At 41.1% G+C, this 12,203-nt stretch overlaps 1 protein-coding gene across 2 annotated transcripts in view; it reads right to left on the bottom strand.

Moving 5' to 3' along the window:
* The window catches only part of TTBK2 (tau tubulin kinase 2), a 145,141-nt gene extending 135,743 nt beyond the window's left edge, over positions 1-9,398 (bottom strand). For both annotated transcript variants that reach the window (XM_033435663.2, XM_004273940.3), the window contains exon 1: positions 9,023-9,398. The gene's annotated coding sequence lies outside the window, so the exon portion shown is untranslated. The remainder of the gene's footprint in view (positions 1-9,022) is intronic.
* Positions 9,399-12,203: the final 2,805 nt, after the last annotated feature.

Here is a 12,203-nt window from a genome sequence, read left to right as displayed (position 1 = left end):
TAGCCTCCCAACTTAAATGGGAAAAATAGACAAAATATATGAAACAATGGACTTTAGACACTAGAACTAGACAATAGGCAGCACAGAACATGGATCCACGAGAGAAGGGAAATAAATGAGGTAAGCCTTAAGACTGCCCCCAGCTCACTGACTGGAGAGTTTCCAGGCTGCAGCACAGGAATGAGGAACCCAAACAGAGCCCATCAGTCTCGCTGAGTTGAAGAGACAGAATTCAGAGTTTTGAGGAGGCCAAGGCAGGGCAGAACACTGAAGAGCTGTGCAGACAGAACTCTGGATATCTAGAGAGGGTTCCTCTTGAAACTTTGGCGAGTACTTATGAGTGCATGTGTGTACAGAAGCAATCAAGGCCAGGGTAAAGAACCCCTGGAAAGAGGCAGGCAGGAACAATCCTTAATGTTCACACAGGGCTGTGAATAGTTTGTATAATCACCAAACAGAATGAAAAAAAAAAAAAACTTTAAAAACATCCAGGGCCATGAATGCATCTAACTATTTTCAAATAGCTTAATTGTATCCCAGAACAAATCCCCATAATATTTACAGGAATTAAAAAAAAAAAATCCAGCACATGACAGTGTAAAATTACAACGTCGAGCATCCAAACAGAAATTAGCAGGGACACAAACAAGGAGAAATATCAATCAATAAAAACAGACTTAGAAATGGTGCAGATGACAGAATGGTAGACAAGGACTTTAAAACAGCTATTATAAATATATTCAAAGAAACAGAGAAAACCATTAAGCATGAGGAAAGAAATGGGAAATATTTTTTAAATGAACTTCCAGAAATAAGAAGTATATACCTGAGATTTAAAAAATACACTAGATAGGATTAACACCAGATTAACCACTGTGGAATAAAGGATTAGTGAAGTTGAAGATACAGAAAAAGGAATCATCCAGGACTTCCCTGGTGGTCCAGTGGTTAAGAATCCGCCTTCCAATGCAGGGGATGCAGGTTTGATCCCTGTCGGGGAAATAAAATCCCACATGCCACAGGGCAACTAAGCCTGAGCACTCTAGAGCCCGCGTGCCACAACTAGAGAACCCTGTGCACCACAACTACCGAGCCCACACACTCTAGAGCCTGCGCGACACAAGGAAGAGTCCACGTGCTGCAACCAAGACCCAAAGCAGCCAAATAAATAAATATTTTTTTAAAAAAGAAAGAAAAAGGAATCATCCAAAATGAAACAGACAATAGAAAAAGACAGAAACCACACAGAGAATCAGTGAGTAATGGGATAACATCAAAAAGCCTAACATGGACTTCCCTCGTGGTGCAGTGGTTAAGAATCAGCCTGTCAATGCAGGGGACACGGGTTCGAGCCCTGGTCCAGGAAGATCCCACATGCCGTGGAGCAACTAAGCCCGTGCGCCCAAACTACTGAGCCTGCACCCTAGAGCCCACAAGCCACAACTACTGAAGCCCACACACCTAGAGCCCGTGGTCTGCAACAAGAGAAGCCACCGCAATGAGAAGCCCAGGCACCGCAACAGAGAGTAGCCCCCGCTCGCTGCAACTAGAGAAAGCCCACGCGCAGCAATGAAGACCCAACACAGCCAAAAATAAATAAAATTTTTTTAAAAGCCTAACATACATATAACTGGAGTCCCAGAAGGAGAGAATAGAGAGGTTGTTTATACTTTTATTTTGTTGTCGGTTATTGTAACCATACTATCTTATATAAAGTTTCTCTCCACTTTTAGTAGATATTTTAATTTCTGGATACATTTATTGGGCCCAAAGAGATTGCATGCTTAAAAAAAAAAAACCTGAAGAAAAAATGTCTGAAATTTTTCCAAATTTGATGAAAACTATCAACACACTGAACATCCCCTATTAAAACAAAAAATCAGATGTTTTCAAAGTCATCATGATCTGTTAAGTAGATAATATTTAGGATACCTGATTAATATTCCAAAAATAGATTAAAATATAGTTAGATGCAGAGTGGCTATCTCTTCATCAAACATCTCAAAAGTCAAAATAATACATTTTTCACATTACAAGAAACTAAATTATGTCTCAAGATAAAACAAGCTGAGGTGCAGACACAAGTTTACAAAGACTACAAACCAGTTAAGCTTTTCAAAATATCTAATAACAGTAATGTAAACAACAGAAGGGTCAAGAATAGGATAAACCCCATGAGATTTTTTTTTAACCCTGCAGGTTTTAGCAAGAGCCTCTCTATAAAGTGTTAGTAAAAAGAGATGAAGATGTACAAATAACCCTATTTGTTGATAGCAAAAGAGAAAGAAAATTTAGTCACCACTCACACTTCAACTGTTCCTTCTAAACTTTAACAGGAGATAAATTATACTTCCAGCAGCATGGAATCTCTCTGAGCTCATAAATATATTCAAGAAAGTAAAATATCTATTAAAAGTAAAGAGAAATTTTACAAGTCAGTTATGGTTACAATTACCTACAACAGAATAAAAGTGTAAACAACCTAGTTCACCTCTCCCTGGCTACTAACAACACATAAACAAATTCTTCCCTTACAGAAAGTACAGTGTAACTTACATGTCAAGATTGTAAGGAAAGGGCTTCCCTGGTGGCACAGTGGTTAAGAATCCACCTGCCGATGCAGGGGACACGGGTTCGAGCCCTGGTCCGGGAAGACCCCACATGCCACGGAGCAACTAAGCCCACGTGCCATAAATACTGAGCCTGCGCTCTAGAGCCCACAAGCCAAAACTATTGAGCCCGTGTGCCACAACTACTGAAGCCTGCATGCCTAGAGCCCATGCTCCACAACAAGAGAAGCCACTGCAACGAGAAGCCCACACACCGCAATGAAGAGTAGCCCTTGCTTGCCGCAACTAGAGAAAGCCCATGTGCAGCAACAAAGACCCAACATAGCCAAAAATAAATTAGTTAATTAAAATTAAAGAAAAAAAAGATAGTAAGGAAAACATTAAACAAGACAATTCCTTGGGTAAAATCTACTGTAGCCACATCAACCAAACAAAGCATTGCCTATGATCCTCCAACTAAGACAAAGAAAAAAAAAATCAATGAAGAATCCTCTCTGTAGTGATCTTCATTGTAATTGGATTTTAAGTATATTAACTTCCCTTTTTAAAAATAGAAAAACTAGAAAAAAAAAAAAGGGGGGCTTCCCTGGTGGCGCAGTGGTTGAGAGTCCGCCTGCCGATGCAGGGGACACGGGTTCGTGCCCCGGTCCGGGAAGATCCCTCATGCCGCGGAGCGGACAGGCCCTTGAGCCATAGCCGCTGAGCCTGCATGTCCGGAGCCTGTGCTCCGCAACGTGAGAGGCCACAACAGTGAGAGAGAGGCCCGCGTACCGCAAAAAAAAAAAAAAAAAAAAAAAATCAAAACCGAAGCAAAGAGAGGTTAAGTAATCTAATGACTCATGATATGTTATCATAGAGATGAGAAAAGATTCAGATCTCACCTTGAAGCACAATTAACAGTTTTATTCATCTGTCTAGTAAGCATTTATTAATTTATGAGATTTGTGGCTATTCTAACCTTATTTTATAAACCAAAAATTAGGAGCCAGCATATGATAAGGGATATTTTTTCTGATTTACAAATGAATTTATATAATTTTAAACTTACAAAGATGTTCAAACTATATCCTAGTTACTTGTACATTTAATAACTCACCTATAAGCTGCTGGACTCTGGCTACAAAGAGACTCTAACTATTTATCTGAAAGACCTCTTTCTTGTAACCATACATACCCTCCTACTGGAAATGCCTAGTCCTAACTTCTGAGGTTCAAAGAGTATGAAATATAACATAGGAATTCTGTCAGTACTTAAGCAATTGAGGCCTGGGAGAACCCAAAGTCGAAACCCATATTGGAGGGAGAGGGTGGCCTCTTTAGAGCAAAAGTTTTCAAAGTGTTCTGGTGTTTGGAAAGGATTTGTCTAAAGCTGTTTCAGGAATTGTATGAACATTTAATTTTTATTAAATATCTTTATTTTAAAACATTTATTTTTAATTTTTTAACTACTTACAGCTATAACATATCCACTAACCTCCAAAACTGGTAGAGTATGTAGAATAAACTGTGGTTGATAAAACGAAGACTTCCCTGAACCCATCCCCCGGACTGTTAGGTCCGTCAGTTAATACGTTTATGTGGTCGTCTGCATTTTCCCTTCATGATACTTGGAACACTTGTAATTCCTTGTTCTACAATTGTCTATTCCCACTGTATTGCAAGTTCCAAAAGTGAGATAATTTCTGTCTTGTTCCCTACTGAATCTCTAACCCCTACCACGGTAACACGGTAGATACTGAAATATTTAATGAGACTACTGCAGTAGTTCTAAGGAGTGATAATGAGGATCAGAGACGCTAAATTAAGATGGTAGCAGTAGAAATGAAAAGGAGAGGTTTTGTGCATGTAGAACCAGGGAAAAGAAGCAGCCTAAAAAATTAAATTAATGGGATTTTTGAATTTGTGTGACTGATTAAATCGTGACACCTTCATTTATAATTACAGAAGTTAAAAGTGGACTGACTTTGGCCTTGGACATGTTGAATTTTTTAAGTGCTACATAAGTCCCTAATAAATGAAGTCCTAATCTAGCTTACTATCTACCATACTATTTAGCTTCCAGCTGATTTTTTTTTTTTTTTTTTTTAAATTTATGGCTGTGTTGGGTCTTCGTTTCTGTGCGAGGGCTTTCTCTAGTTGCAGGAAGTGGGGGCCACTCTTCATTGCAGTGCGCGGGCCTCTCACTGTCGCGGCCTCTCTTGTTGCAGAGCACAGGCTCCAGACGCGCAGGCTCAGTAATTGTGGCTCACGGGCCTAGTCGCTCCGCGGCATGTGGGATCTTCCCAGACCAGGGCTCGAACCCGTGTCCCCTGCATTGGCAGGCAGACTCTCAACCACTGCGCCACCAGGGAAGCCCCCGGCTGATTTTTTCAAATCGAATTTCATAAGAAGCAAGGCTCACATTTTTCTCTTTATTCATTTTTTCCCCCTATTTTCCTCCCCTCATCTCTGCATTACTGGTCATTGAAAAATGTTGATAAAACCTTTTCTGAGAGGGCTTCTCTGGTGGCGCAGTGGTTGAGAGTCTGCCTGCCGATGCTAGGGGACATGGGTTCGTGCCCCAGTCCGGGAGGATCCCACATGCCGCGGAGCGGCTGGGCCCGTGAGCCATGGCCGCTGGGCCTGCGCGTCCGGAGTCTGTGCTCCGCAACATGAGAGGCCACAACAGTGAGAGGCCCATGTACCGCAAAAAAAAAAAAAAAAAAGTTTCTGAGAAATTTTAGAAACCGAGGCACTTAGTAGATCAAGGAAAAAAGCAGGGGGCGGGGGTTCCCAAACTTAATCCATAAAACACAGCACACACGGAAAACTAAATGTTAGACCAATATTAGCAAAATACAGTATTGAGATGATCACATGGTTAGAACAAGCTCAGGGAAACAATGCAAAATCATTTTTTTTAAAAAGGTAATTACCTTGGAACGTCAGAAAGACCAAAAAAAAAAATCCAAGTATAAAAATAATGATAAAAGCATTTTAGTAAAAACAGACATAATGGCAAATAAGTTTTCTAATGCAAATATTAAAAAATACTGATTTTTATTTTCAATAAAGATGTAAATTCTCTAAAATATATATATAATATATAATATAGATTCTTAAACATGGTTAGGTTAAATCTTGACATTATCAAAGGGAGCTAAGAATCTATTACCTCCCATTCTTCAGAAAACACTACAACAAGCCAGGGTTTTTTTGTTTTGTTTTTTGTTTTTAAATTTTTATTGGAGTGTAGTTGATTTACAGTGTTGTGTTAGTTTCAGGTGTTCAGCAAAGTGAAGCAGTTATATATATGTCCACTCCTTTTTAGATTCTTTTCCCATATAGGCCATTTACAGAGTATTGAGGTGCTTTTCAAAGAACACTTAATTTTTTTACCTTGGGAAGCGCTACTCTAATTGAAGTGAAAGTAAATTGCTTAACACAATAAAAAGCAGCTATCAACATCCCAAAATATCAAGGAAAAAATCACAGAAAAAATCCAAAATGTTGACAAAAGTTGATAAGTATTATAGACTCAAGTATTAAGAACACATAAAATAATAACCACAAGGAATCATTATGCTTAACTTAAAGTCATATAACATAAATGAAAATATACCAAGAAGTCTGCTTAAAAATCACCTGTTTAAAAGACGAAACTTTCTGGCAAAACTGACATTGATGTTAGGTAAATAATATGTCAATCTATATTTTAAACTTACAACCAAGGATTACAAGATATTGAGGACAGAAACTTGTGAGCAGTAATATGTTGGAATTATGTTCAAAATTCAGCTCTAAAAACCCAACTTTTTTCATATAGACTTAAAGGGTCTTTTATCAAATATGGATGTATGATATTTAACCTGAAAGCACTGAGTATTTACAGCACAAAAACTGTTTAAAAAAAAAAAAAAAAGTATTTTTAACCCAAGGATTCTATCCACTGAAGCCTAGGGGAAAAAAATCTACCACCATCATCACTATTGTTCACAATATACTGAGTAACAAAAAATATGACAACGAAGTAAAACAGTACAAATGTTTAATTTCATATTTCAAAACCTATAAATATTGGATGTCCCGCCATATTTATTACTAATCAAATAAATTGACATAGCTCCAGCTATATTTTGAGTCTTTCTTAAGAGCCCCAAAAATAGCAAAGGAATACATGGCTAGAATAATTCTGTGTAACATGCACTCAAACTGTAAAGAATGCCACATACCTATAAAAGAATTTTTCTATCGGAGATTTTTTTTTAAGTGGGAAAGGAAGCAAGCTATATTCTCCATTAGTTCTTAAAGGCTATTTTATTTTGCTAATCAATTCAGAAGTCACTAGTTTAATAATGCTCACTAAACATTTTCTCTTGTTTTATACTGTTTTTTGTTTTTTTTTTTTCCAGGCAACAAACATTTATTATGAGGATTAGGAATCTGAGAGTATCTAATTTGCGTGGTTCCAGCTCAAAGTCTCTCATGAATTGCAATTAAGTTGTCATTTCTATACATTAAGTTATAAAACTTATAAAGAATTGCCTGCCCCCGCCACCAAAGTTATATTCCATGATCATAGCATATTCAGCTCTGTAATATTTGTTTACAATGAAAAACCAACAATCTATCACTAACTCACATTTTAGTGTATTTTTTTAATGTAAAATACCCTCAAAAGTTGTCTGCATTATACAAACTTCACTTCTAACACTACATTAGAGATATTTGAAGCCCTGCATAAGTGAGTTCATTTTGCTAAAGCACATAAGCCTACTCTCACGAAGATTTCCTGAGGCATTAAAATAATAAGTATTTAAAAGAAAGTCAAAAGAAGACACAAATATCTGAAGTCATACACAGTACAATAAAGAATTTGCTAAATTATGTATTAACCGTACTACAAGATAATGAGCAAGATATTCCATTCTTAGACCACTACTGAAGACCAAATTTATTTCAATTTCATATTACAAATTAAATTAATGAAGCTAGGGACTTCAATTTCTTTTATGTGTCTAAAACTAAAAGAAGAAAAAGCATTTTTTAACATTCTATCATAAAGGAAAAGTGTTAGAAAGACTTTCCTTTATTACCATGCTTCAAACATCCCCTTTAGTGCCTTGATAAAAATGTATCATACAGGAAAACATAAGCTTCTAAATTAGAGAGATTCCTTTCAGTACATTTTCAATTTCAAAAGAGCACAATACATCATCCAAGTCCACACACTTGTTATCTGAAAAATGTTTAGACTTAGGATGAATTCTTCAAGCTTAGTCATATAAGTAATATTTGCCATCATTACTGCTTTATTTAAATAAATAGAAAAGAAATACATAACATTCAGCTTTAAAATCCATCTCCCATCACCTCTTCCCCCTCAAATGAACGGTACTCTATTACATTTAGCCAAAAGAAAACAGCAAATACATCTTTATGGTCTATCCTAGCAAACCAGTATTTAGAAGCCAATGAAACTTTTACTAATGGCTCAGAACCAAACACTGTAACAAAACAGAGTGGATCCTCCGGGTGTGTACATGTGCCCATTCATAATATTATGATCCTCATACACGCCTTAAAAAACTTAACTTCTATTTAAAACCAAAACATCTTTACATAATACACAGGTTATTATAAAATTGCCCTCTTTAATGTTCAAACATAGAACAATTTCTAAAGCGAGGGACGAAAAGAGTTAATACCGGATTGCTGCCACCTATCAACTTTAATTTAAAGCAAAGTACAACTCAATGTCATTTTTACCTCTAATGCAACCACGACTGAAACAAAATTAAGTTCACTGTGGATAAAGTATCCTGGCATCCCAATGTATTATTTACTTCTGATTTAACAGTAAATACGTGTGAAGTCTTTTGTCCCTCCCACAGCATCCCGGGTTGTCAACATCATCTTAGTCAAAGCAAACGACGAGCAAATCCCTCAGGTCTACTTCGCACCTTAAGTACCATAAAGTCATGGCCTCCACTGTCGTTACTACACAACAAACAGATTCTATAGTCCCATGCCCTCTTCTATTAGATTTGAGGAAGCGGGGTGGGAAAGAAGCGTTCAGTATATCCTGAGAATATATCCTGAGAATCATCTGTGTTCAGTCCTGGTACCTAAAGCAGCATGAATACAAGTGGTATGTGGGTCACCCACAGAGAGAGAAACAGAACGAAGCTTTATGACCCTCCAAGTTCAGCGAAGACACCAAAAGCCTCTGGGGATACGGGGCATAACCCTCCAGGGAAACGGGGGAGAAACAGTCTCCGACTTGGAGCTACTGGGTCTGGCACAAGCCCAGGGCGTGGGTAGCGACCGAGGAGTCTCCGGTACCCCTCCCCTCCGCACCAGTATCGGTCACTGGGCGAGGGGTGCGGCCGGAGGAGGGGGTCAGGACTGAGGGAGGGCGGGACGCTGGGCTCCCCCAGCGGCGTCCTGGGGGCTCGGGGGGTGTGTCCTACCTGGGCCGTGGCGGACGCAGGGATTTCGGGCGGAGGGCTCGGGTTCAGCTCAGGGCGGGGACCGGCAGAGGTCAACCCTCAGCAGGCGGGACGACCGCCGCCTGCCCATCCCCCGCCGCCCAGTGCGGCGGGACCCGAGCGCGGCTTCGAGGGCCGGCCGGCTGGGTAGTCCCCTCGGGTACCGTCCGCGTTTACTGGCGGCGGCGGCTGCTGCTGTTACTGCTGCTACTGGCCGCCCCCAGCCGCTGCTCTTGTGCCAGCTCCTGCTCCTCCTCCTGCCGCCTCCGCCGCCGCCTGGTCCCCACCGCTCCCATCGCCGCTGCGGCGACTACTGCAGCGCCCGCTGACCCGACCCGACGTTATTCTCCCCCTTCGCAACCCGACACAGCCTAGCCCACCTACCCTGCCAGTGCGCACGCCCACCTCTCCGCCACAGGTGCTGATTGGAGAGCGCGTCCCAAGCCCGCCATGTTGGTTGGCTGGTCCCATTGCCTATCACGAAAGGGGAGGGGAGCCAGGCAAAGAGTGTCTCCGCCCCCCACCGGAGAATTGCCGCTATCTTCAGGTTTGCCTGAGAGGGCGAGTTACCGGGAAAGGAGCATCACAATGGCAGCGCGCGTGCGCGCGGGAATTCTGGTCCTCGTAGTTCCAGCCGCAGCGGCAACTACCCGCCAGTCTGGAGCAGAGAAGTAGGGCTTCTGAGACTAGTGGTTGGTACACAGTGGTTCCTCCTAGCTCAAGCAGTTACCTTGGTTATAGAGGCACGGTTGTGACGCCAGGGTTGGTCTTTTCGGAAGAAAATCGTAAATGCTTTGTCACGATACGAATTTACACACACCGAGGAGTTCGGTCGCGAAAAAGGGCCCCAAATCATGAGGCCCTGCCATGCCACCTCCTCAGAAGCAGCGCTGCCAGGATCTGGCAAATTGGCGCTGTCCCCAGAACCGCCTAACACGAAGTTAATCATCGGTGGGTACTGGGGAAAGGCCTGAAAGTGTAAGAAAGAAAGAAGACCGAGACCTCCAGAAAGGAACGTCAGCCTGGAGCCCGGCGTATCCTTACGGTTTTCACATCAATGAAGAACAAGATTTCACTCCCTTTTTGAAACACCGCCAGTGAAGGGTTCAGTGAGCAGCCCCGGTGAGGTCCCGTATGGGATTCTGAGCAAGACAATGCGGGAGTCCCTCGAAGACTTTCAAAGAAAAGCGAGGAGGGCGGAGAAACGAGGCTATGTGGGATAATTTGTATTTGGTATATCAAACTCTTTGGTAAAGAGGAAACCTTATGATCAAACCCCTCTCCCATCCTTACCCACCAACTTACAGAAGAAAAAACTCAAAGAGCTTAACAGCTTTCCTAGAGCTATAAAACTAATGAGTAGAAGAACCAAAACTCCGGTCTCTTAAACTCCCGTGTCCAATGCTTTTCCTACTTGATAATCTCAGGAGTCTGCCATGGACTGAAAGATTGCGATGAATTATGAGCTTCCTTTTACTTTAAATCTTTTTCTTCACTCAAGTGACATTATGATTAAAGCTGATTGAGAATATAGAATGGTTAAATACGAATCCTATATTCAATCTCATAACTATTATTGAATCTGTTTCTTCTTGTTCAGGAAATGCCACAGCCTCTTGACATTCTTTGAAAAACAGCAGGCACTTCTACTGTCTGTCATGTCTAGATCCTTGCATGAAAAGCAGGACAAAATGTACATTAAAGGCACTTGATGATGCAGCTCATCTTGTTCTATTCAAACTTAAAGAAGTTGCCAAATTGTTTTCTTTCCACTGATTAAAACCACAAGTTGCTTTTTCCATTACTTTGTCTAACAGAATATAGTTCACTTCAGAGTATTGGCAGGGCAAGTAATTTGAATTGGAAAGGGTTAGTGTTTCTGTAAATACTTTTCTTTAAAATTAAAGAAGTTTATAGGGGAAACAAAGTCCAGATTCATTGAAATAATGCCTAGCAGGATTTCAGATAGATAGTCTCTATTCAAAGAGAATATTTTTCACTCACTTAGCAAATATAATGTGTCTCTCCAAGCTACCCAGATATAATCTCTGCTATCATAGGTAAGCTTTTTAGTGAATTTATTCATAGAACTACTATTGTGTTTATTTTAAATGAGTCAGTAGATACAGCTGGATTCTCCAAATGATGGAAAGACGATTATTCTTCTTACTGTTATCTTATGACCAACTCTCATTTGCAAATCCATGAAGGATAAGATAAATAGAAGAGTATGTGAGAAAGCAGTCCAGCAGCTGTATATCAAGAAAGAGTTGAAGGGGGAAAAAAGTGCAGTGCAAAGGGAAGTGTTGTATGATGAGTATCTTGAGAATAGTACAACAGTATATCTCAGAGTAGGAAGTATAAGAATGAATACATAGTGAAAGTTAATGCCACAGGTATAGGAACCCTATATTGGAGTGGATATTGGAGTGCCCAAGGAAAACAGTTTCTCAGGGCCCCTTTTCTTCTCTGGTCTTTCCCTATTAAGAATTATTGGTCCCGGGACTTCCCTGGTGGCACAGTGGTTAAGAATCCGCCTGCCAATGCAGGGGACATGGGTTCGATCCTGGTCCGGGAAGATCCCACATGCCGCGGAGCAACTAAGCCTGTGTGCCACAACTACTGAGGGTAAGCTGTGACAAAGTGAGAGAGTGGCATGGACATATGTACACTACCAAACGTAAAATAGATAGCTAGTGGGCAGCAGCCGCATAGCACAGGGAGATCAGCTCAGTGGTTTGTGACCACCTAGAGGGGTGGGATAGGGAGGGTGGGAGGCAGGGAGACACAAGAGGGAGGAGATATGAGAACATATGTATATGTATAACTGATTCACTTTGTAATACAGCAGAAACTAACACACCATTAAAAAAAAAAGAATTCTTCTGCCAATACAGGGGACATGGGTTCGATCCCTGGTCCGGGAAGATCCCACATGCCGCGGAGCAACTAAGCCCGTGCGCCACAACTACTGAGCCTGCGCTCTAGAGCCCGTGCGCCACAACTACTGAGGCTGCGCTCTAGAGCCCGCGAGCCACAGCTACTGAGCCTGCATGCTGCAACTACTGAAGCCCGCGAGCCTAGATCCCGTGCTCTGCAACAAGAGAAGCCACCGCAGTGAGAAGCCCATGCACTGCAACCAGAGAAAGCCCGCGTGCAGCAA

This window comes from Orcinus orca, chromosome 2, assembly GCF_937001465.1.
Source record: "Orcinus orca chromosome 2, mOrcOrc1.1, whole genome shotgun sequence".
Lineage (NCBI taxonomy): Eukaryota > Metazoa > Chordata > Mammalia > Artiodactyla > Delphinidae > Orcinus > Orcinus orca.
This window is presented reverse-complemented; position numbering and strand designations above follow the sequence as displayed.